Here is a 26700-nt window from a genome sequence, read left to right as displayed (position 1 = left end):
AACAAAACAAACAGCAATAAAAAATTATTAAATGGGTATTCATTTGTCCCTCTGCCTTTTTTTTTTTTTTTTTTTTTTTTTTTTGAGACAGGGTCTCACTCTGTTACCCAGGATGGAGGACAGTGGCATGAACGTGGCTCACTGCAGCCTCAACCTCTTGGGCACAAGCATCCTCCCACTTTGGCTTCCCAAAGTAAGTGGATTACAGGCGTGAGGCACCATGCCTGGCCTGTGCCTTTCTTAAGAGAACAGCACCCATATTTCACCACTGAGCCCAATGTTGGGTTTTTGTTTAAAATAATTAGTCACATATTAAGAAAGAGGAAAGAGAACTATAAATTAGATGCATGCTTTTTGACATACACCAAATGGAATCATATGCATTAAAGAGTTAGTATAGGCCAGGCGCAATGGCTCACGCCTGTAATCCCAACACTTTGGGAGGCTGAGGCGGGCGGACCACCTGAGGCCAGGAGTTCGAGACCAGCGTGGCCAACATGGCGAAACCCCATCTCTACTAAAAATACAAAAATTAGCCAGGGGTGGTGGTGCGTGTCTATAATCCCAACTATTTAGGAGGCTGAGGCAGGAGAATCACTTAAACCTGGGAGGCAGAGGTTGCAGTGAGGCAAGATCGCAACACCGCACTCCAGCTTGGGTGACAGGAGACTTGGGTCTCAAAAAAAAAAAAAAAGAGTTCAGTATAAAATATCAAATTATAAATTGACTAGCATAAAATTAAATAAAATGTTTATCTCTGATAATCAACCTTTAGTTTTTATATAACAGGAATTACAAAAAGACCAAGAAGTTGGCCCAGACAGCCTGGAGGACAGAGTGAGACTCCATCTAAAAAAAAAAAAACCAAAACAGTTGGATAATATTTAAATAAGAGTTTCGGAATAAGAGCAGTATTAAAATATAGAACACAAAAGTACAGTAATAGGAAAAATATTGTTAAAAATCAAGTATTAGCATAAGACTAAGAGCTGTAGTATTAGGTTGGTGCAAAACCACAATTAATTTTGCACCAATCAAATATTTTAAAATAGTGCTATAATACTAAAAGATAATGTTTCTACATCTAAGGAAAATAACAAAATCATTAGACAAAATATTATACTTCACATAAGAAAAAAATTAGGTAGCAAGCAAACACAGAGAAAGTTCATGTGGAAGCAATGAAATGGAAACAGTGGTCTAGAGTCTCTGGAGATGTGTGGCATCCTTAAATGGTTTTTAAAAATTTCTCATAATACCTGAAGTTTAAGGCAGTTTACCTTCCATTTCCAGCTCTTTTCCCTCTCAGTTATCTGTTGATGCTACTCAATAACCAAAAATAAGCCTACTAGAAGAGGCTGTTGGATTCTTAGTCTATCTAAAGAGTTTGCTGGGGAGAGCTGGGACATGAGTCCACTGTCTTTTGGTACTGTGAAAGTGTCCAGGATCGAAAACTACAGAGAAGGTTTTCATCCCCCCAAAACATTGGTGAACAATAACAAAGGAAAGAAAAGCCTTTTGTAGAAGAAACTGTTGAGCATTTCCAAGCTGATTTCCATAGTCAACGTTTATCTAACTTGGATTTCCATGTTAAAAATATATATAATGTAATTCCAATCAGGATCCCAAAGTTTGTATCAAATAAATATATAAAAATTGCCAAGAAATTTATAGGAAAAAAAAATGATGGGAGACTTACTTAAAATATATTAACATGTACTCTTAGCAACTATTATTGAAGCAGTATGTTTCTGAGAAAAAAATCATCAAATGAATACCCTCATAGACTGTTGGTGGAAGAAAAGAGAAAATGCAGAAACAGATCATAATTTAAAAGGTACCATTTATGTTTAGTAGAAAAAACATGGGGTCATGCCATAGTCCCCTGTAGTTTGACTACCTAGCATCTGTTCCCTCTTCTTTGGAGATGGTACCTAAAAATTTCCTGTGAAACAAAACTTTTCTCACTTTCAGTCATGTGGTTGAGAGGGACTTAATCCCATGCCCATCCCAAGGGTAAATCCAAATTGGTTTAAATTAATCAGCTTTTACACACACACACACACACACACACACACACACACACACACACACACACCCACTCTCCACCCCAAAGAACAGATATGATACATGACTTAGGGCCAAAAATCTACGGAGCTATTTACTTGGGTATGTGGGGGGAAAAAAACCAAACTTGTTCTCCAGGGAATCTTCAGAAAGGGATCCTTTCTCTTCCCTTGTGTGGTATCAGGAAGCAAGGCCTAAAACATTCACAGTCATTGCGTGAGCACAAAGGAAAAATCTGGAATTAGAATGGAACAACACACAAGACAGACTGAGGAGTGACACAGTACGAATCATAAGGAGAAATCCAACACCAAAAAGGGCAGAACTGAGAAAAGTCAGGAAGCAAATTTGTTTTTGTTTTTGAGACAGAGTCTCGCTCTATCCCCCAGGCTGGAGTGCAATGGTACAATCTCGGCTCACTGCAACCTTCGTTTCCGGGGTTCAAGAGATTCTCACGCTCAGCCTCCCATGTAGCTGGGATTACAGGTGCCTGCCACCACACGCTGGTAATTTTTGTATTTTTAGTAGACATGGGGTTTCACCATGTTGGCCAGGCTGGTCTCGAACTCCTGACCTCAGGTGATCTGCCCACCTCAGGTGATCTGCCTACCTCAGCCTCCCAGAGTGTTGGAATTACAGGTGTGAGCCACCACGCCTGGACAAAATTTTTAAAGTAGTATTACTTTTGCCTGTATCAAGCCTTTTTTGTTTTGTTTTTTGGAGGGACCGGTTATTTATTTCAAAAAGACACTTGTGCCAATATCTGGTATCAAAAGAGTTGCACTATTGATTTGTTTTTCTCCCAACTGGCCCCAAAGAGACCACATCAAAGGAGTGTATATTTTAAGCCAAAAAGCTGCAGGATGTACACCTAACAGACCTCATTGAAACCTTACCAGAAAATGGGGATTGGGTAGGGAAAGAAACTTTAAAAGATCAGCAAACTGCCAGCCCACACACTGTACAGGCTGTCACAGCCAGACAGGGTGGCCACGGTGCCACAAACACAAAGAAGCAAAGCTTCAAAATAATAAAAAACTTTAAAAGTTTTGTACATAACCTATTCAAGTTTTCTCCGATACAAACCACATCGAGACAGAACTTTTAGAGAGAGCAGCTTCAAACCCAGAAAAGGATAATGAGATGAGTTTCATAAGGCTAAATCCGTGGCAAAACATCATCTTTCAAGAAGGGAGGATAGCAATTAAGTGGTCACCTCAACATAAGGGGCACGTGATCCATTCTGCAGTCAGTTGAGAGTGGGTAGAGATGGGACAAAAATTTAGTTTCAGAGGCCTTACCAATTTAATTTTCACTTCTAATGAAAAAAAAAAAAAAAAACAAGGTTGTCCAAAGATATCTTAAAGCTGAAAACCTGAAACGCACATTTTTGTTTTGTTTTTGTTGTTGTTTGGCTAACTCCTCCTGGAATCACCTTTCTGGTTTGGCTGGTACTTTTTATAGAGCAATGAGGTTTCCCATAGTGGATTCTTTCTCTGGGCTCTGCTTGGCTCTCAGTAAGGCAGGACTATACCTTTTCCTTTTCTCTATGGAAAGAGCAATATGCATCAAGCTGAAAAATCAGTTTCCAAAAGTGAGAAAGGAATAGATTGCTGCTTCGGAGCTGTGGAATTATTTGGAATGTTTTACAAATGGTTGCCACAAAACAACAAAAAAGGTATTACAAAATGTGAACATCACAACATGCTTTTAAAGGCATTATGCATTGTGCTCACATTCCCTTAAATGTTGTTCCCAAAGGTGTGCAGTCTCTAGCCCAGCTGGAATCTCTGGGAAGAGGCAGAGACAGTTTAGCGAAAAAGACACAGGGGAGGTGGGGGCAGCAAAAGGAGAAAGCAGCCTTCCAGTTAAAGATCAGCCCTCAGTTAAAGGTCAGCTTCAGGCAGGCTGGCCTCAGGTGGAATCAGGGTCAGAGGGAGGAGCAGCAGCAGGGTGGGACTGGGGTGCTCTACATCTCATTCAGGTCAAGCAGAGTCTGGTCCAGCATCCTTTGTGTACAGAGTGCTCCTCTTTGGTGCCTTTTCAGTTTACCTTCCAAGTCATCAGTTGTCTTTTCCAGCTTGGCTACCGAACTCTCAGCAAACTCAGCACAGGTCTCTGCCTCCTTGAGTTTATCAGTAAGAATCTTGATCTCTTTCACATATTTGTCTTTTTGAGAGTACTCTTCTTCAGCAGCACTCAGACACTTGAGGTTCTGGTCCATCAGTCTGATCTGCTCATCCATCTCTCCGCAATGGGACTCTACCAACTCAGCTCGTTCCTCTGTGCATTCCAAGTCTCCTTCAATGATCACCAACTTACGAGCCACCTCTTCATACTTCCTACCTGCCTATTCTGCAATATGCTTAGCTTCTTTGAGTTGGATTTCCTGGAGTTCCATCTTTTAAGGTTCAGTTTTCAATAACCTTCATATCTCTCTCACTCTCATCAGTAGCTTTTTCTGCTTCTTCCAGCTTTTGCAGGGCAGTGGCCACGCGCTCCTAAGCACAGTCCAGCTCCTCTTCAACCAGCTGGATCCTATGGTTCAAGGAGGCCTCAGTCTGTTCCCGGGCCCACCTTTCTCCCTCAATTTCTCGCTGGAAGCGCTCAGCTCTCTCCTCTGCATCATCTGCCTGCTGCTGCAGAACCTGGATCTTGTGCTTCACCGCCTCAATAGTGGTGATCCCAGCCATGGTGCCCACCCAGCTACTGCTCACACTCTGGATCCTGCCTCCTCTGCTCAGCGTTGCACCTGTTTCTCACCATTGTATCAAGTCTTGCCTTGAGCCAGTACTACCTTTGGAATTTTGTTGAGATTTAAGTCACAAAAAGCTGAAAAAGTCCTAAATAAAACAGTTTAATAAAGTGCTAGAATATCTCATACATCTGGGGGGGTGAGGAGTGCACACAGTATATACAACAAAAACATATTCCAAATGAATTAAAAGCCAAAGGCAAAATATAAAAGATTAAAAGAAAACAGTATAATCCTCTAGGCACGGAGGCTCATGCCTATAATCCAAGCACTTTGGGAGGCTGAGGCAGGTGGATCACTTGAGCCCAGGAATTCAAGACCAGCCTGAGCAACCCGTCTCTACAAAAAAAAAAAAAAAAAATCAGCTGTGCATTGTGGCACACGCCTATAGTACCAGCTACTTTGGAGGCTGAGGCGGGAAGATCACCTGAGCCCAGGAAGTTGAGGCTGCAGTGAGCCATGATCACACCATTGTACTCTAGCCTGGGCAACAGAGTGAGACCATGGCTTTAAACACACGCACGCACGCACGCACGCACGCACACACACACACACACACACCCCCCAAAACAGTGTAACTTTGAAGACAGAGAAACCTTTCCACCAAAGAGAAAAACCCAAAAACCACAAAACAAAGAAATATATTGACTGTATAAAATAAAAATTTCTACTCAGGAAAAAAATAAAAGCGACAAAACTACAGAACATATATGAAGCTAGAATAATTAACTGCAAAACATATGGCGGACAAAAGATTAATAGTCCTAAGAAGATATTCTTTTAGGAAAACAAACAGCTCATTAGAAAAAAATGGAAAAAGGATGTGAAAAAATGATTCATAAACCATAAATGTAAATTACCAATAAAATGTATAATAAGAAGCTCAAACTTAATAGTGGTTATAAAAAGGCAAATTAAATCAAGATCCCATTGGTCAGATGGAAAGAAATAAAATGATTCAAGCCATAGTTAACAGTTTTATACCAATTGTCAATTTCCTGGTTTGATATAATATGTATTTATATTTATTTTATATTTATTTATATATTTTTTGAGATAGAGTCTCACTCTGTCGCCAAGGCTGGAGTACAGTGGTGCGATCTTGGCTCACTGTAACCTCCACCTCCCAGGTTCAAGCGATTCTCCTGCCTCAGCCTCTTGAGTAGCTGGGATTAGAGGCACACACCACTACATCCAGCTAATTTTTGAATTTTTAGTAGATGGGGTTTCACCATGTTGGCTAGGCTAGTCTTGAACTCCTCCTGACCTCAGATGATCCAGCCACCTCAGCCTCCCAAAGTGCTAGGATTACAGGTGTCAGCCACCGTGCCCGGCCTGGTATTGTACTATATTTACATAAGGTATTACCATTAAAGGAAACTGGGTGAAGTGTACATGGGACCCTATGTACTATTTTTGCAATTTTCTTGAGTCTATAATTATCTCAAAAAAAAAAAAAAAAAGAAAAAAAAAAGGCTGGGCGCAGTGGCTGACACCTGTAATCCCATAACTTTGGGAGGTCGAGGCAGGTGGATCACCTGAAGGTCAGGAGTTCAAGACGAGCCTGGCCAACATGGTGAAACCCCATTTCTACTACAAATATAAAAAATTAGTTGGGTATGGTGGCGGGCGCCTGTAATCCCAGCTACTCGGGAGGCTGAGGCAGAAGAATTATTTGAAACTGGGAGGTGGAAGTTGCAGTGAGCCGAGACCGCATCATTGCACTCCAGCCTGGGCAACAAGAGTGAAAGTCTGCAAACAACAACAACAGTAACAAAAAATGGACTGATAAAATCCATTGCTGACAAGGTTATGGGCACATAAGCACTCTTATAGACTGTTGGGAGGACAGAAAACTGCCGCCTTTTCCCACATTACTCAATTCTGCCTTAGGAAAGTAATATGGAAACATCCATTAAAACTAAAAATATTTGGGACCACTGATACCACAATCCCACTTGAATCTGTCCTACGAAACCAAGGCCAAAAGACTTAGGGACAAATGAGAAAGGATTTACTCCATCACTGAAAGCATCAAAGCACTGAAAAATGACCTCAAACTCCATTAAGAGAACGTTGACCATGATAATAAAGTAACCAACAGGATAGAAATCAACAACAGCCATGTTGGCAGCTAAAGGAGTGCTATGTTCCAGGAAGCATTTTGGTTAGTCCTCACAACAATCTATGAGGTGAGTAAAATTATTACACCATTTTTACAAATGAAGAAACTATAGGTTTTCAATAAGCTGTTCAAGATCATATTATCAGTAAATGGTGAAGCCAAGATTCCAGTAACAAGAAGGAAAAGAGAAACAGAACTAGAAAGAGATTACTTTATTTTTTTTTTTTATTTTTACTTTTTTGAGACAGAGTCTTGCCCTGTCGCCCAGGCTGGAGTGCTGTGGCGGGATCTCAGCTCACTGCAACCTCCGCCTCCCGGGTTCACACCATTCTCCTGCCTCAGCCTCCCGAGTAGCTGGGACTACAGGCGCCTGCCACCTCGCCCGGCTAGTTTTTTTTTTGTATTTTTTTAGTAGAGACGGGGTTTCACTGTGTTAGCCAGGATGGTCTCAATCTCCTGACCTCGTGATCCGCCCGTCTCGGCCTCCCAAAGTGCTGGGATTACAGGCTTGAGCCACTGCGCCCGGCAAGAGATTACTTTAAAAAGGAACATGTAACCAAGAAAAAAAAATTTTCAATAACCTACCTGGTAAATTAATGGTATTCTGTTCCAATATTAAGTATCTACTCTGTTTAGGGCAGTAAACTAGGATCGGTGGATCTACAGAGGGAAGCTTTCTTAGCTCAGAATCTAATAGAGAAGATAGGCAAGGGAGCAAACAGCCACACCACACTGTGACCAGTGCTATTAATATAAACACAGGTCCACAGTCCCTGATCTAAAACACTAAGGCCAAATGTTTCAGACATAAGAATTTTTTGGATTTTAAAAAGGTAACATGATATGTCATAAATGATATGACACTGCCATGGAGATTAGGGACAGCATCCCATAACCAAACACAATGAAACATATGAATACTCACACTAAGTGGGATAAACAAAGATTATATACTGTCTCATGTCAGTTCAAGAGAACTGTTGTTGTCAAGTGAGTCTGGTGCTAAATGTATGAGGAAACTTAGTTTTTCAACCATTGCGGATACTGTAATTATGGATAAGAGACTGCAAAAGTGTGTACATAAAGTGCTTTAAGTCAGAGAGAAAAAAAATCAATCTAGTCTAGGCTTAGTACTTAGAAAAATAACAACAACAAATAACAACAAAACAGTCATTAAAGTGAAACCTATAAAATGAAAGTAAATGTCACACACATCTGGTGAAAAGATGTGGTAAGAATAAGTACAAACTGTCATAATATTTTCCTTGGCAAATCTGGATATAATTTTCTTTGAAGGAAACAAAGTTTTGAAAAACCTACAAGACATATAGGACACAGTACCATTTAAAACAAAATTTAGACATGATCTCAGGAAAACACAAAAAGTCAAAGAATCCTGGCAGTTTATTTTTACGAATAATAAAGCAATTAGCAGAGAAGCAAAATAGGACACACTATCCATGATGGCTGGAATATATTTTCATGGGGAGGTAGAGCTCCAGAATTCTATAATTAAATAAATATGACTGAATGACCTGAAGAAATAAGACATAGTACTGAGCTCAATAGCAACTTAAAAGTTCAAGTAAATTCAACAGGGTAAGTACTAACACCTGAAGCAGTTATAGTAAGACCCACCTTAAAGATTATGTAACTATCACACAACAAGTCCGCTTCTAATTTTTCCTCTCCATGCTCAAGAAATCGGGGTTGAAAACGTAGGGGTTCTTTCAAGGAAAAGAACTGTGCTATAATTTTATGCAGTAAGCACTTAAGCAAATATACTAATATGTTTTGTACATAAGGCCCAAAGAACTAAAGTGACTTTGATCATAATGCCAATGGCCCTTTTTAGTTCTCTCTGTAATAAAAGCTAGCAGTAGCTAGTAGGGCTAAGAGAACAGAAGTCAATAATTACACTGCTTAGATGAAGCAAATATAGCAATTAATGAAAGCAGTCATCACTGCATGGTAAAAGAGCCAGATTTAATGATTCATACCAATCTGAATACAGACCTGACCGTAGCCTGCGCAAGTCATTTTAAACACCTTTAATTTACTCATCTGCAAAATAGAAGTAATACTGCCTACTGTGTAACTCGATTGTGCAGATCACAGATCATGTACATGTATATGTATGTGTCACAGAGTCAAGATTCAGTAAGTACAGCAGTTACTTTACAAACTTACTATCCTATCCTAGTTAGGCAGTGTTCCACTGTTCTCTATCTCAAGTGATAGTAATCTCACCCTTTCACACAACTGTTCTCCACTCTGAAGCCAGAGTAACCTTTTAAAAATAAATATGATCATACTACCTCCTGTCCAGCTTAAAATTCATCCATGATACCATTATGTTCTTAGGATAAAGTTCAAAATTATCAAAATAATCTGACCTTGACCATTCTGGTACACACCCTCTTTGTCAGCCTACTCTACCTTTCTTTTCATTTGGTAATTTAAAATTCTTCTGACTACTTGGCCCGACACTCTGCTTGCAATGATAACCCTCACCTCCTTTTCTCCTAACAACCTCCAATTCAACTTTTCGATTTTAGCCTTAATGTCTCTTGCTAAAAGAAGTCACTTCTATGTTCTATAGAATCCTATACTTCCCTGAAACACATACTTATAACTGCATATACTGCAAGGAAAAAAATCTGACTCAATTGTAAGCCAGCCAGACTCAGTGATGAGTGATTTTAATGTCTCTGAAAAGCAGAATCTTCTCTTCTACAATTGAACCCAGAATATCCAGCTCTAAGGCCTGTGAGCAGTCATCTTGCAATTATGATGGATGAGCCTACTGAGAATGGAACAAAATTGAAGGAAGCAGAGCTGAGATACTGATGAAACTGACTGGAGCGCTTGGATAAAGTTTTGCCTGTTTTTTTCACTTGCATTAAATGATGAGTTTCCTTCATTGTTTAAGCCAGTTTACACTGTGTTTCCTGTCATTTACAACCAGAAGTATCTTAACAGATACAAAGCACCTACATAAAAGCAATCAAATTTACAGAGATATGAAAGAGAAACAGAAGAACAATACAGGAGAATATTCACAGGTAAACCACTCTCTTCCGTAAATGAGAAAAGATTACCCTTATGAATCAATAATGTATATCACATGATAATGTAAGAGGCAAGATGCTATCCAAATCTGTACAGACTAACCCCAAGTACTCAGATACTCAGAAATATCTAAATTTTTCCTAAACCTTGGCTGGGTGCAGTGGCTCACACCTGTAATCCCAGCACTTTGAAAGACCAAGGTGGGCGGATCACAACCCAACAGGCAGAGGTTACAGTGAGCCACTGCACTCCAGCCTGTGCGACAAAGCGAGCCTCCATCTCAAAAAAAAAAAAAAAAAAAAGTTAGTATTTTCCTAAATCTTAAGCGTCGAGGATAAAGAAAGAATCAAACCAAGTTCCACGCATTAAAAGCCAAAGTAGCAGCTTGAATTAGTGTTTCTATTTCATCATTCACACGACCGTGTGACCTTGCAGTACATTAGAGTAAGTGAAATATATTTCCCTGCCACAATGATGTTGGTCTTCGCCACAAGGCTTGATTTGATCAATGAAATAAGAGACGTGACAGAAGCAGAGCTAAAATATGCTTGTTTGGCTGACTCCTGTGATTGCCATGACAGCAAGATTCCAGCAGAAGAAGAGAACAATCCACAGCCTACAACAAAGTCTAGCCAACAATAACTAAGTCCCAGTTAACCTAAAGACATGAGGAAGAAAAAAAGTTCTTGTTATAAGTCACTGAAATTTTAAGATTATACAGCAAAATATTGACCGATAAAGCAAGCACAGTATAATGAAGGAAACATTTGCTTTCTTAGCAATACTCACTGCCAAAGACAGTAAACAAAATTCGTGAAAGTATGAATGAAAAATTTTATATCTGGCCTAGATGGCATTCAAACAAAGAAGCAATAGAAAACATTCTTGGCTGGGTGTGGTGGCTCACACCTGTAACCCCAACACTTTGGGAGGCCGAGGTTGGCAGATCACCTGAGGTCAGATGTTTGAGGCCAGCCTGGCCAACATGGTAAAACCCAGTCTCTACTAAAAACACAAAAATTAGCCAAGCATGATGGTAGGTGCCTGTAATCCCAGCTACTCGGGAGGCTAAGGCAGGAGAATCGCTTGAACCCAGGAGACGGAGGTTACAGTGAGCCAAGATTGCGCCAGGGCACTCCAGCCTGGGTGACAGAGCAAGACTCTGTGTCAAGCAAAACAAAACAAAACAAAACAAAACAAAACAAAACAAAACAAAACATTCTTAAGCCCGCAAGAACTGAGGGAAAAAGATCATCCGTAAATGTAAAAATTCTGATGATGAAATCCAGCCAAAAAGAAATGTACCAAAGTAAACAAGAATTGGACAAAATATTTTCTGAAAAAAAAAGTGGAATACATTTGCAATTAGGTAATACATAAGAAATGTAAATGTTTTGTACTTTTTTCAACTTTCATTTTTAAAATGACAATACACTTTCAGAATTTTTCTATTTTTTTTTCCCTCAACTTCAGAGATCATTTAGGAATTAATACTACCTCACAGTGAGGAAACTAAAGCCTAGCAACTTTCTTGGTTTATTCAATTAAATGCAATAAACAATGGTTATTCCTACTTAAGAGTTTTTCAAGATATTTCTTCAGTGTACATTTTTTTCACTGATTAATTTAATTTGGGTAGGGGGTTATCAGGCATCATTTCTACAGGAAATATTGAAATAAATAGTCCAGAAATATACAAATAAACTATTAAAACAAGGAAACTTCTGAAAGACAATAGAGCTCTTTTTCAAAATCACTTTGTCACAGGGCATGCTATTAAAAACAAAACAAAAACTAGAATAGCAGGTAAGAGGGGAAACTACATACAGATGGAAATGAAAGACTTCCACTTAAAAAGACACACTGAATAGCAAGGTACTTGTTCACCAAGTACAAGATGATATACTGACGAAGAATGAGAACCCCAGATGCCCACAAATACAAAGGGGATGAAATACATAACATTCAAAGATCAAGAGACAAGCCAAAGATGAAGCTGAGAAAACCAGTGGTTTTAGAAAGAGTGTTTTTAGATCATATCACCACAACTTTTAATCATTTAAATTACATGGTAATGATTTTTAGGGGAAAAATTAGCTCTTCACTTAAAAAACATTAATATAAAAGCATTTTTAGCATTTTGATGGTAACTTGAAAGTTTGCTACATCAGAGTATATTTTCAAATAGAATTTCAAAGGCTTTGCAAACCTGTGATAGAATGGCTCACCTGTTAAAATGTATCTTTCATCTAGAGTATATTTGACAAATGACTTATTATACCTCAAATCCTGTTTAGAAGTCCATGCTGGGCCACATGGTGGCTCACGCCTGTAATCCCAGCACTTTGGGAGGCCGAGATAGGTGGATCACTTGACGTCAGGAGTTCGAGATCAGCCTGACCAACATGGCAAAACCCCGTCGCTACTAAAAACACAAAAAACTTAGTTGGGCATGGTGGCGGGCACCTGTAATCCCAGCTACTCTGGAGTCTGAGGCAGGAGAATTGCTTGAACCTGGGAGGCAGAGGTTGCAGTGAGCCGAGATCATGCCACTGCACTCCAGCCTGGGAGACAGAGTGAGAGCTCATCTCAAAAAAAGAGAAACCCATGCTAAAGACTTCTCTAAATGCTGTTCTTAGAAGGATTAAACTGTTACTTATCCTAAAGCAATAAATGACTATAGTAGAAATAACCCAAAGAATAAGAATCCATGAGTTCATGCTGATAAGATTAAATGAACAAATCAATGAGTGGGGGAGAATTACTTGCAGTAAAATTTCAACAAAAAAAAATATATACCAAGAATGATAGAATTAGAAAATCACCATATGCGGCAACAGCGACAGTAAGTTTCAAGTAAGATTAGTGGATGCTGTGGTAGACAGACCTAAAACGGCTTCCAGTAATCCCTGCTTCCTGGTAGTCATGGCCCTACATAATCCCTTCTCCTGTAGTGTGGGTAGGGCCTGTAATCTGCTTCTAATAATCAAAAAAGAACAAAGGTGATAGGGTCTCACATAAGTGACTATTTCACATATCACTGCAGTGTTCTCGCTTGGTGACTCTTCCTTGCTAGCTTTGAGGAAGCACGTGGCCATGCTGGGAAAGGCCACAGAACTCAGGACAGTCTCTAGCCAACTGCCAGCTAGGAATCTAGACCCTCAATCTGATAACCCACAAGGACTGAATCTTTCCAACAACCACATGAGCTTGGAAGCTGATCATTCCCCAATGAAGTCTTCAGGTAAAAACTCAGCCCTGACCAACACTCTGTTGCATTGCCGAGGATCAGGTAAAGCCATGCTCAGACTCCTGACACGTAGAAACTGAGATAATAAACGCATTGTTTTAAGCTGCTAAATCTGTGATAATATTGTTAAGCAGCAATAGATTAATAACAACATGCTAAAATTAATTGGCAAAGGTACAATAAGAAACAAGATGTTTACAGAGTCTCAGAGTATCTTTACCCCCAAAATACTTATTAATTACAACGGGCAAAAATGGTATCTTTACAGTGAGGAAACTGGGTAGACATTGCATAAACCAAGTAATCACAGTTACCATCACCAATACTGTGGTACACTGAAATCATGGGCCTCCAGATATATTGTGGTAAAAATGTCCTTTCAATCCTGTGACATTCCTGCCAAAACTGCACAACTTAAATCTAATCATGATTAAACACCAGAAATAAAAATTGAGAAACAATCTGCAAAATAGCTGGCCTGCACTAAAAAAATGTCTAGTCATGAAAGATAAAGACTGAAGTACAATTCCAGATTAAAGAAGAGTAAAGATACATGAAAACTAAATGCAAATACAACATGTGATCCTGGATTAGGACATCAGTGGGAGAATAACCAAATTTGGATAAAGTCTGATTAAATAATAATATTTTGACAATGCAGATTTCCTGTTAACTATTTTACCCTGTAGTTACATAAAAGAATGTACTTGCCTTTAGAAAATATATTCTGAAGTTTGCTTGCTTGACTTATTAATTAATTAATTTATTTATTTATTTAGAGACAGGATCTTGCTCTGTCCCCCAGGCCGGAGTACAGTGGTGCAATCATAGCTCACTGCAGGCTTGAATTCCTGGGCTCAAATTTAATTCTCCTGCCTCTGCCTCCAGAGTAAGTGGGATTACAAGTGTGCGCCACCACACCTGGCTAATTATTTTATTTTATTATTTATAGAGATGGGCTCGCTTTGTTGCCCAGGCTGGTCTTGAACTCCTGCACTCAAGCAATCCTCCCACCTCAGCTCCCGAAGTGCTGAGCTTACAGGTGTGAACCACTGCATCCAGCCTACTCTGAAGTATTTAAAAGTGAATGGGGCATTGTGTCTACAATTTATTTTCAGACATCTCAGAAACACAAATTAGATAGATGTTAACATTTGGAGAATCTAGGTAAAGTTTATACAAAAATTCTTTGGACTACTTTTGTAACTTTTCTAAAAGTCTGCAATATATCATATAAATAAAATTAAAAGTTAAATAAATGCATATGATTTTTAAAAAAGTATATATATGAGAAAAGTCTATACAACAATATGGACCAATGAAAAGAAAGAAGTACTGATCAATGCTACAAACATGAACTAACCTTAAAATACCACATATTATATGATTCCAGTTATATGAACTTCCAGATATGGCCAAACTATAGAGACAGAAAGTAGACTACAGGCTGTCAGGAGGAACCAGCATTACCTGTATCCAGTATGAGAGATCTCACTGGGGTGACGAAAATATTCTAAAACTGGATTATGATGATAGTAGCACAACTCAGTAAATTTACTAAAAACCATTGAATTGTGCACTGAAAATGGGTGGAATTTCTGGCCTGGTGTGGTAACTCATGCCCAAAATCCTAACATTTTGGGAGGCTGAGGTGGGAGGATCACTTGAGCCCAGGAATTTTAGACCAGCCTGGGAAACATATGGAGAACCCGTCTCTACAAAAAATGTAAAAATTAAGAAATCAGGCCGGGCATGGTGACTCACACCTCTAATCCTAGCACATTGGGAGGCCTGGGTGGGCGGATCATCTGAGGTCGGGAGTTCAAGACCAGCCTGACCATGGAGAAACCCCATGGAGAAACTCCGTCTCTACTAAAAGTACAAAATTAGCCAGGCATGGAGGCGCATGCCTGTAATCCCAGCTACTCGGGAGGCTGAGGCAGGAGAACAGCTTGAACTTGGGAGGCAGAGGTTGCAATGAGTCAAGATCGTGGCATTGCACTCCAGCCTGGGCAATAAGATCAAGACTCCGTCTCAAAAAGAAAAAATTTAAAAAATAAATAGAAAATTAGCTAGGTGTGGTGGTGTGTGCCCATACTCCCAACTACTCCAGAAACGGAGGTGAGAGGATCGCTTGTGCCAGGAGTTCAAGGGTACAGTGAGCTATGATTGTACCACTGCACTACAGCCTGGGTGACAGAGCAAGACCCTTTCAGGAAAGAAAGAAAAAGGGAAAGGGAAAGGAAAGGAAGGAAAAAAAAAGAAAATGAAGTGGAGTTTGGAGTTTATGGCATGTAAACTATATCTCAATAAAGTTGTTTTAAAAAGAAATAGAGGGGCCAGGCGCGGTGGCTCACACCTGTAATCCTAGCACTTTCGGAGGCCAAGGCGAGCAGGTCACTTGAGGTCAGGGGTTCGAGACCAGCCTGACCAACATGGTGAAACCCTGTTGAAACGTGAGCCACTGCGCCCCGCCTGTTCCCATATTTTCTATGGACACGTATATATTCTCCCAGGGTCAAATGAAACAAAATGTATCCAGAAAACAAAGCACTTGATCACCTGACCAACCAAAGGAAAAGAAAACCATTCCAAAACAAGTACCATAAATATCCACTTATCAAATAAGCAGCAGCAAGAAAATGAAAACACTGGAACAACTTAAGTCTTTCTGCTTTATTTAGAGTGTTCATCTTCCTGCTGTTTCTGGACCTGCACTAAGATGGACGCACACTAATGAATGGATTCAATATGGCACAAACTGATCTACCATCTAAAGAGTACAATAATGCCACTGCCACTCCTAGAACATCTCCTGCTTATCATGCAATGAGTTGCAAGTAATTCAGGTTATCTGGCGAACCAAAGATTTGACGGACTGAATCTCACTGGCAAGAAGCCTATCAACATTAATACTAAAAACGGAGTTGGGGAGAATTCATCTTCCGCCTTCACACAGAAATTTTGAAAGCCCAAAAATGATTATAAAAGGTAAAAGAAACTTGTAGTTAACTCTTTACTCTGCAAGATTTTCTCTATATAAAAATACAACAATAAGTCCTCGGGCCCCTTTTCCTACACTTTCCTCTTCTCCCCGACTGGAGGGGCCGCTCTTTCTGCGCAGTGCATTTTGGGGACCGAGGTCAAGCCCGCCGCTGCCGCCATCACCCGAGGGGAGCAAGGAGAGGGCGCGACTGGGAAGACGACCCAGTCATCACCTGAGAGAAGTCACTCCCTAGCAGCAGCCGACGCCAGAGGCCCGCCCACCTGTTCGCCTGTCCCCCTGCCCTGTTCACAATGCAGCCTGCTTCTGCAAAGTGGTACAAAGGGACTATGTCTTCATTGAATTTTGTGTTGAAGAGAGTAAGGATGTTAATCTAAATTTTGAAAAATCCAAACCTACATTGTTTTCTCAGAGGAAGTGACACTTTTAAGTATTTAAATGAAGTTGATCTTTTTCACAGTATTGATCCAAATGATTCCAAGCATAAAAAACGGACAGATCAATTGTGTGTTGTCTACGAAAAGGAGAATCTGGTCAGTCATGGCCAAGGTTAACAAAAGGAAGGGCAAAGCTCAATTGGCTTAGTGTGGACTTCAATAATTGGAAAGACTGGGAAGATAGTTCAGATTAAGACAGGTCTAATTTTGATCGTTTCTCTGAGATGATGAACAACATGGGTGGTGATGAGGCTGTAGATTCACCAGAAGTAGATGGAGCAGGTGATGATTCACAAGACAGTGATGATGAAAAAATGCCAGATCTGGAGTAAGGAATATTGTCATCACCTGGATTTTGAGAAAGAAAAATAACTTCTCCGCAAGATTTCACAATTGAGAGAATTCCTGAGTTGACAGCTCTAAAGGCAGATGCTGTATTTGCCTACTTTCACCCATTTTCCAACCTGTTTGTTTTTTTAAAAGGCTTCACTAAGGGTTGATATGTACCACTGTATGGGGCAATTTTAAGTCAGCTAAGACAATAAACCTTATGCATGAACATTTCCTAGACTTTAATGAAGCTGTTGAGTGAGGTCCTAGGCAATTGATGCAGCAGTTGTGATAAAAACATCTCACCTAAGTCTCCTTTTCTTCATAACATAGACATTGACATGATAGGAAGCTCTCAGCTTAGGGAAAGAGAACTAAATTTTAGATTATAGAACACAGATTCAAAAGTGGCTGGAACAAATTGGCTGACACCTTACTGGTAACCTGCTATTCCTCTGGTGTTATACTTCGGGATTGTTCCAAGTTTATTTTTCAAAAAACTTACTTCACATTATTCATATAAGAGATTACTTGCCAGTGATCCACATGTATCTTAGCTAAAACTAGAGAATGCCCTAACTTAGATGGTTTTTGAAGCCTATATATTTGGTATTGTTTGACCCTTAAGTGTTTTTACATCTCTCAGCATGGAAGACGAAGAAAGTTGTACATTGTTGTTTGAGAGTCTGTACATTTAGACCAGATTTGTATTTGCACTGTCAGTATGGCAAAAGAGTGAAAAACGTTTAATACAGTATTGGATTTTTTATTTCTTTTTTTGATTAAGCTTATACCAGGGCTTACAACCTCAATTTATGTTCATGACAGTGGGGATTTTTTTTAATGTCCACATTCTTTCTAATAAACTGCTGGAAGACTTCTTGGCTGTCCTTTTAAGTGTCTGGCTTACTGTAATTTTTATGTATTTACCACTTCCTGAAATGGAGTTTTGATTTCTAATTGAGGAAAAATTTGAGATTATTCCTCTGTTTGAAAAAAGAGGCTTGCTGTAATGTCACAGGAAACCTTTTTAAAGTGGATCTGTAATAGAATATTGTAGATGCACTTTGCAGCAATTGGAAAAGAAAGTGTTGTGATTTGATTGAAATAAAATTAAATGTGTTGCCCTCCTCTAAAATATATATATATAATATAGCAATAATTAGTAGTTATGATGCTGAAATTATTAATTTGAAACTATGATTATGTACTGAAACATTTATAATGCTGTTTTGAACCAAGGGTTTCAATGTAAAAGAAAAAAGATACAAATATAAAATCAAATAATATTAAAACTCCACAAAGTTAACTCAGGAAAAAAAATATGGAAAAGAAGCTGTCTTGGTTTCTCATTCATTTAATATTTACAAGGACCTATCATATAGCAACGCAGTGGTATGCGCAGGTGATATAAAAGAGGAAGTGGAAGTTTCCATAAGAAAGAAGTACTCATTCTTAAATTTTAATGTAAAAATAACTGAACTAGAGCTGAGCTGAGCCAAATGACACAGTCTCTTTGCTAGTGTGCACGTACATGTACACACACACACACACTTGCCCCCAGAAAAATACAGCACATAGATAGAAGTTTAAAATGTATACTATCTAAAAACTGTTAGCCATCTTTGCAATTTTGCTATCAATTCAAGAATCGAACAAAATCAGAAACTCAGGTTTAGAGCTTATATTTTTTAATGTGTCAGTCTCCACCCCCCTGGTTTACAAGTAAGAGCATATTCAACTGTAAATGTAGCAGCACTTGCAGCAAAATTATGATTCTTAATGTTTCCTAATTATGTACTTTTTAAAAAAGAGATCTCTTCCCAAAATTAACTGATAACTTTTCCCATAACTAATGATGTCTAATTTCCCCACTGAAAATCACGACATTTTCACTATTCTTTCTTTCATTCTTAGTTTCTTTCTGGGGCTCAAAGACACATGTAAATGAAGTCCAGAATAAAGTTCAAGTATTCATAGCCCATCAACTTTCAAAGTTAAAAGTCTCAGCTTTAACTTGCTTTGTCTTGTCTATAACCCTCCTCATTCTAAAGGCTCTTGCCAAAACTCTAAAACTTACTTGTTTTACCAATTCTGAATCATCACATTGTGAGCAGAAGCTAATAAAAATCACATTCTTATCTTTCGCTTTCTTAACCACCCATCACTGTCGATTTTAAATTTAACAAGGTAAAATGAACATTAACCTTCTTGAAAAAGTTAAAGGCATACCTCTGCTCATTCTCCTTACCTTAGACAAATGCTATTTCCTACTAATATAACATGACGGCTGTTTCTCCTACATTAGATTAAATTGTGCCCCATTCAAATAAATGCAAAATCCTACAACACTTTTATTGTGGTAAAATATACATAAAATTTACCATCTTACCTTTCTAAGTATACAGGTTCAGTAGTGTTAAGTACAGTCACCCTGTTGAGCAACCTTTTCATCTTACAAAACGGAAACTATACCCACTAAACAACAACCATCTTCCCCTGCCCACCAGCTCCTGGCAACCACCATTCTTTTTGTCTCCATGAATTTGACTACTCTAGGTATCTTATATAAGTGGAATCGTACAGTATTTGTTATTTTTTGTCTGGCTTATTTCACTTAGTACAATGTCTTCAAGATTCACTCATGCTGCAGCAGGTGTTGATTTCCTTTCTTTTTAAAGCTGAATATTCCATTGAATATATATGCTACATTTTGTTCATCCATCCATCCACCCATCAATGAGTATTTGGGTTGTTTCTTCCCTTTGGCTACTGTGAATCATGCTGCTATGAACACTAGTGTTAAAACTATCTGTTAAGTCTCTGCTTTCAATTCTTTTGTGTATATAGGCGGAAGAGGAATTGCTGGGTAAAATAAAATCCTACAACTTTTGATCATTCTTTACTTAATCCTCAGTTTACACAACTTTCTGTTTTCAACACCTACTAAGAAGAATCAGATAAGATACAGGTTGACAAGGGAGCTCCATAGGTGACCTAGTCCATTTACCTACAGGTACTTGTACCCCCTCTAAAGTATCTAAACAGGTAATCATCCAATGTCTTATGTAATCATACAATGTGGTGAATGGGTACTACGTCCTCAAGCATTTCCAATTATTCACAAATTCCTTCTTAAGCTAAGCTAAATACTCTTCCTACAAGTCTATTTACAAATCTGCCTTTATGATGGAAATCAGTAGTATAATGCTGGGGAAATCTGGGGGGCTCTTTGTTTCCTCTGCAATGTTTGAATTTTGAAACTGATTTTGCAACAAATTATCTTTGAAAGTGTGTGTGGGGGGGGGAAGTTTGACATTATTTCTTACCATTCCAATGACAGTCATTCAAGTATTTTAAGACTTCATGAAATCCTGAAATCTACTCCTTTCCAGATTATTTTTGGTCTCCTCACTGGCATTCCCTGTTGCACCCAATCCAAAGAATCTTTAATACAATAAGCTTGTACCATCCATCCTCAAAATTCATCAGTGTCTGCCAATATTTGTTATCCCCATTTCAAACCTTTGATAAACAGGTTTAAGGGACATCATTAATCCAAGTTATCTGATAGTAGAGATAATCTCCCTTGCAATAACAAGTTACTGCCTAATTCCTACTTTCATCTCCAATCTCTTGTCCATTTTTTCCGTACTCCTTCCTATAAAATACAATTGTCAAAACTTGGTAAGGCCACAATGATTAATCATCTTCCCTATTCCTGGCTGAACTATACACAATCTATATTTATCCTTCAAAGCTCAATCCCTTGAACTTCAATAGGATTAAATCATACACTCACACTTTCAAGGTTAAAAATAAATAAAGAAGAAGAAGTAGTAATCTAGACCAGAAGCTTAAATGCCCTCACTTCAAGTCGATTTTATTTATTCATTTATTTACAGACAGGGTCTCGCTCTGTAACCCGGGCTGGCTCAATCACACTGTAGCCTTAAACTCCTAAGCTCAAATGATCCTCCCACCTCAGCCTCTTGAGTAGCTGAACCACATGTCTGTACCACTACATGTGTGTACTCGGTAATTTAGAAATTACCGAATTAATAAATAGTCTTGGTAGATTTTAGATTTAAATTTAAATTTTTGTATTCCTATACACTTTCAGTAAAACATTTTTCCTTCCCTTGATCGTGTTACCTACAATTCCACCAATGATTGATTCATTCAGATTAACAACTAATCTGCTTTTTAAAAAGAAATAATATAAATGTAGCTTTTAACTTTGATTTAAAAAGTAACATTTGACTCATCCATACTTTAATGAATTTGTTTCTTCATACTGTTTTCCTCCCCCAAACACACCATCAAACAAATGGGAATAAAAGCACTAAAGACATCAGGGAAAGGGTGTGTAGGAAAACTTTTAAATAAGCATTTTGGGGTAAGTAGATCTAGTTGGGGCCCCAAAATGAGAGGTTCTAGGTCAACAGAGCAGCAGATGGGCATAGAACAAATAAGGAGAGTGGTAGAGGAATCGCCTAGAGAGGGAGGTCACAGCAATAAAAGATTCCTTGGAAATTTTTTGTTGTTGTTTGCTTTACCTTACACTTAACATCTAACTATAAACCTTCACTCTATCATCCCATTGTTGTCTTCCACTAACATCTTCTAAAAAGCATGGCTTTGTCCATTAGCAGTAACAAGGTTCAATATTATAAATATTATTTAGATTAGATAACTACAAACTCTTGGTATAGAAGGGCTTAGAGAACAATCTAACTTTTTACCTAAAGAGAAATACAAAACAGTTCATTAAGATCCTTGTCCAGGCCAGCTGGGCGCGATGGCTCATGCCTGAAATCCCAGCACTTTGGGAGGCTGAGGCAGGCAAATCACCTGAGTCGGGAATTCAAGACCAGCCTGACCAACATGGAGAAACCCTGTCTCCACTAAAAATACAAAAAATTAGCCAGGCATCGTGGCGCATGCCTGTAATCCCAGTTACTCGGGAGGCTGAGGCAAGAGAATCATTTGAACCCTCTGGAGGTTGTGGTGAGCTGAGATCACACCATTGCACTCCAGCCTGGGCAACAAAGAGCGAAACTCTGTCTCAAAAAAAAAAAAAAAAAAAAAAAAAAAAATCCTTGTCCAGGCCGGGCACAGCAGCTGACGCCTGTAATCCCAGCACTTTGGGAGGCAAAGGTGGGGAGATCACAAGGTCAGGAGTTCGAGACCAGCCTGGCTAACATAGGTGAAACCCCATCTCTACCAAAAATACAAAAAATTAGCCGGGAGTGGTGGCGGGCACCTGTAATCCCAGCGACTGGGGAGGCTGAGGCAGGAGAATTGCTTGAACCCTGGAGGCGGAGGTTCCAGTGAGCTGAGATCGCGCCATTGCACTCCAGCCTGGGCGAAAGTGTTAGACTGTGTCTCAAAAAAAAAAAAAGAAAAAGAAAAAGAAAAAAAATCCTTGTCCGATCTCCTGAGTCCTACTCAAAAGTGAGGCAGAAATAGTACTTATATTTTAGACTCACAGATGGGGATTCAAGTTCTATCACTAATTGGATATGTAATTTTTCACTGATTTGACGTGTTTATCTATGAGATAATGATTTCACAAGGCTTATTTAAGATTAAATAGACCATGTGAATGGACTCCCATCTTAGTCAAGGCCATTTCACTACAGCATCAGGCTTTTCAATCTTATGAGGAATAGGTAATAAAAAGTAGGCCAGATGTGGCAGTGTACACCTGTAGTACCACCTACTACAGAAGCTACGGTGGGAGAATCACCTAAGCCCAGAAGGTCGAGGCTGCAGTGAGCTATGATCACACCACTGCACTCCTGCCTGAGACAAACGGAGAGACAGAGACAGAAACACAGAAAGGGAGACACATACACACACCCCCCCCATACACACACACACACACACACACACAGAGAGAGAGAGAGAGAGAGAGAGAGGAGGGTATATTATCTGAGGTAAAAGGAGTATTAGTGAGGAAAACAAAATACTTATGAATGAATATAAACTAAGGGCATGGTTCTGAAAGAACTCAGCTGGAGAGAGAGAATAAAAATCAACAGATTCAATTAAGTAAACCAAAAGACAGAAATTTTGCAATTTTATACCTTTGTCCTACTTGGTATTCTTGTTGATTTAGCAAGTAGAGCTTGGATATCTAAACAGCTAACACTACTTATTACAATTATTTTCTGCTTTGAACCAGAGCTATCAGTCCAGATGTAGCCATTTATATTGAGATTCAAGAGTTTTGAAGTAGTTGGTTGACCCATTAATTTGACCAATTCCTGGCATTTCCCAACTAAGAGAAGTAACTTAGTTATGGTAGATCTTAGGAGATTATTAAACGACTTACGTTGCAAGTTTACGTTCCCTCAAGTCTCAAAAATAAAGACTAGAATAGGGGAGGCCAAATGGCACCAGCAAGTGGGAGAAGATCACAAAAAACAGTCCAGCCCAGGAAGCCTCTTTGTCCTTCTGGGCCTGAGACTACAACACCTCCCCCTCTCACAAGATGTTGAGCAGTCAAGTAGCTCAAGCAAACGGGAACCTGCCAGGAAGCCTGTCTGTCCCCACAGGCTGAAGACTCCCTTTTGTCCACATCTACAGGCATCAGGCAGCCCAGCCTGTGAAAATTTCCACCCCCTCAGACAGAAGCAACAGAGATCAATAAGAAGCAGCAGAAGTCAATGGGAGCCTCTGTGGCACCAAAGAAAACAAGCAGACCCAAATACCATTGTGAAGGATCTGAAAACTAAACTTGTTATTGGAACCACAATCCACTAAAACAGTACAGGACCTGCATGGTAAACGTAAGTAAACACAGTGAATGCCAGCTTAAATAAGACTGGACATCCCCTAACATGATAGCCAAAATATCCAGGGTTCAATGGAAAATCACTATCTGAATCAAAGAAGACAATTAAAGGACGCCAACACTGAGACAGATGTTAAAATTGTAAGAAAAATTTTGGAGTAGGCCGAATGCAGTGGCTCACGCCTGTAATCCCAGCACTTTGGGAGGCCAAGGCGGGTGTATCACCTGAGGTCAGGGGTTCAAGGCCAGCCTGACCAGTATGGTGAAACCCCGTCTCTACTAAAAGTACAAAAATTAGCTGGGCATGGTGGCGCATGCCTGTAGTTTCAGATACTTGGGAGGCTGAGGCAGGATAATTGCTTGAACCAGAAGGTGGAAGATGCAGTGAGTTGAGATCGCGTCACTGCTCTCCAGCCTGGGCGACGGAGCAAGACTCTGCCTCCAAAAAAAGTAATAAATAAACAAATAAAAATTGGAATAGCTCTCATAAAAATGCTTCAAGAACTACTTAAAATTCTCCTGAAACAAACATATAGAAAATATCAGCAAAGACAGAACTTATAAAAAGAAATCAAATAGAAATTATAAAAACAAAAAATACATTAAGAAATTTAAAAACTCATCAGTAAGAGAGTGGAGATGACAGAGGATAGAATCAGTGAGCTTAATAACAGGTCAATACAATTTACTCAATGTGAACAGACAGAAAAAATAACACCAAAAAAAAAATCAACAGAATCTCAAGGCACTGTGGGATAATAACAGAAGATCCAACATTCATATCATCAGCATTCCAGAAAGAAAAGAGAAAAAGAGTAGGGTGGAAAGAGTATTCAAAGAACTGACCAGGCACAGTAGCTCACGTTTGTAATCCCAGCACTTTGGAAGGCCAAGGTGGATGAATCACTTGAGGTCAGGAGTTTGAGACCAGCCTGGCCAATGTAGTGAAACCCTGTCCCTACTAAATTAGCTGGCTTGGCGGCGCACACCTGTAATCCCAGCTACTCGGGAGGCTAAGGCAGGAGAACTGCCGGATCCTGGGAGGCAGAGGTTGCAGTGAGCAGAGATCACACCACCGCACTCCAGCCTGGGTGACAGAGTGAGACTCTGTCTCCAAAAAAAAAGAAAAAAAAGAGTATTCAAAGAATTAACAGCTGAAAACTTCTCTTATTTGGTTAAAGAAATAAACACAGGACAGGCACAATGACATAGGCCTGTAATCCCAGCACTTTGGGAGGGCAAGGCAGGCAAACTGCTTGAGCTTAGGCATTGCACTGGGCAACATGGTGAAACCCTGCCTCTACGAAAAATGCAAAAATCAGACAGGCATGGTGGTGCACACCTGTAGCCCCAGCTACTCAGGAGGCTAAGGTGGGAGGATTGCTTGAGCCCAGGAGGCTAGGGCTGCAGTGAGCTGAGATCACACCACTGCACGCCAGCCTGGGCAACAGAATGAGACCCTGTCTCAAAAAACAAAAAACCTGAAGATGTAACAGGATTTAAAAAGAAACAGAAAAAGTAATAAAGAAAAATGAAGAAATAAACGAACAGATTCAAGAAACTCAGTGAATCTAAATAGGATAAATCTAAGTAAGTCCACCAAGATACATCATAATTAAACTCCTGAAAACTAAATCCAAAGAAAAAGTCCTGAAAGCAATCAGAGAGAAACAATACATTACTATAGGGAAACACCAATTCAAATGACAATAGATTTGTCACCTAAAACCACATAGGCCAGAAGGAAATGGCATGACATTTCACTAGTGCTGAATGAAAAGAACCGTCAATTGTGAATTCTATATCTGATGAACCAACTTCAGACTAAGTAAAATTAAAAGAAGTAGTTGACTAAGAGGAGTAGAACTATTCTTAAAGAATGACTAAAGGAAGTCATTCAATGGAATGGAAATGATAAAAGAAGCAATCCTGTAGCACCAGGAAGAAAAAACAGAAAGAGCAGGAATAGGTATATACCACAGACTATGCTTCTCATAAATTTTATAAATCACATTTGATGACTGGAACACAAATTTTAATACCATCTCATACTCAAGAATCTAAATGGAAGTACGGTTTCCACACTTCACTTACAGTGGTAAAATGGTATCAGCAGACTGTGATAAATCACATGTATATATTGTAATACCCAGTTGAAACAGTTTAGAAAACTATGTAAAGATAAAGAAATACAATACTATAAATATAAATCAAGACAGAATCCTAAAATATGATCCATGAGGAAGTCAAGAAAAGAGAAACAGAGGAATGAGAAATAGAGGAAACAAACAGAAAACAAAACAAAACAAAATGGCAGACAAACTCACCTATCAATAATTACTTTAAATATAAATGGTGTAAACACACAAATTAAAAGGCAAGGATTGGCAACATGGACCAAAAAAAAAAAAAAAAATCTAAAGCAGTTTACAAGAAATTCATTTAGTTTCAAGGTGTCTTTAAAATTAAACATGCACTTACCACACAACCCAGCAACAGCACTTTCTGTACATTTAACCCAGAGAATGGAAAATGTATGCTCATATAAAAACATTTACACAGATGTTCATAGAAGTTTTATTTTTAATAGCCAAAGCCTGGAAACAATTCAGATATGCAATGGATAGTTAGAAACTGTCATACATCCATGTCAAAGAATACTACTCGGCAATAAAAAAGAATGAACTATGAACACAGTAACTTGGAGGACTCCCCAGAGACATACAATGAATGGGGGTTGCAGGGGAGCCAATCCCAGATGGTTACACACTCTATGATTCCATTAAACACTTGAAATGACAAAATTATAGAAATGTAGGACAAACTAGAATAAGGGGGGCAAGAGGAGGTACTAGGGA

At 39.1% G+C, this 26700-nt stretch overlaps 1 protein-coding gene, 1 long non-coding RNA gene and 2 pseudogenes across 9 annotated transcripts in view; 2 read left to right on the top strand and 2 right to left on the bottom strand.

The window, feature by feature from the left end:
* The window catches only part of ASXL2 (ASXL transcriptional regulator 2), a 155221-nt gene that overhangs the window by 73288 nt on the left and 55233 nt on the right, over positions 1 to 26700 (bottom strand). The window lies entirely within an intron of this gene.
* LOC144333885 (uncharacterized) lies at positions 636 to 25219 on the top strand. Its single transcript, XR_013403017.1, has 2 exons — positions 636 to 2553; positions 24861 to 25219. It is a non-coding gene; the product is annotated as an uncharacterized LOC144333885 (long non-coding RNA).
* Positions 2801 to 4855, bottom strand: LOC106992875 (tropomyosin-like; annotated as a pseudogene). The gene has a single exon (XR_013403003.1). The product of XR_013403003.1 is annotated as a tropomyosin-like (transcript).
* LOC720283 (prostaglandin E synthase 3-like) lies at positions 16567 to 17181 on the top strand (annotated as a pseudogene).

The sequence above is a fragment of the Macaca mulatta genome, chromosome 13, assembly GCF_049350105.2.
Source record: "Macaca mulatta isolate MMU2019108-1 chromosome 13, T2T-MMU8v2.0, whole genome shotgun sequence".
Taxonomy (NCBI): domain Eukaryota; kingdom Metazoa; phylum Chordata; class Mammalia; order Primates; family Cercopithecidae; genus Macaca; species Macaca mulatta.
The sequence above is the reverse complement of the archived record's forward strand: the minus strand, read 5'-3'. Positions and strand labels throughout refer to the sequence as shown.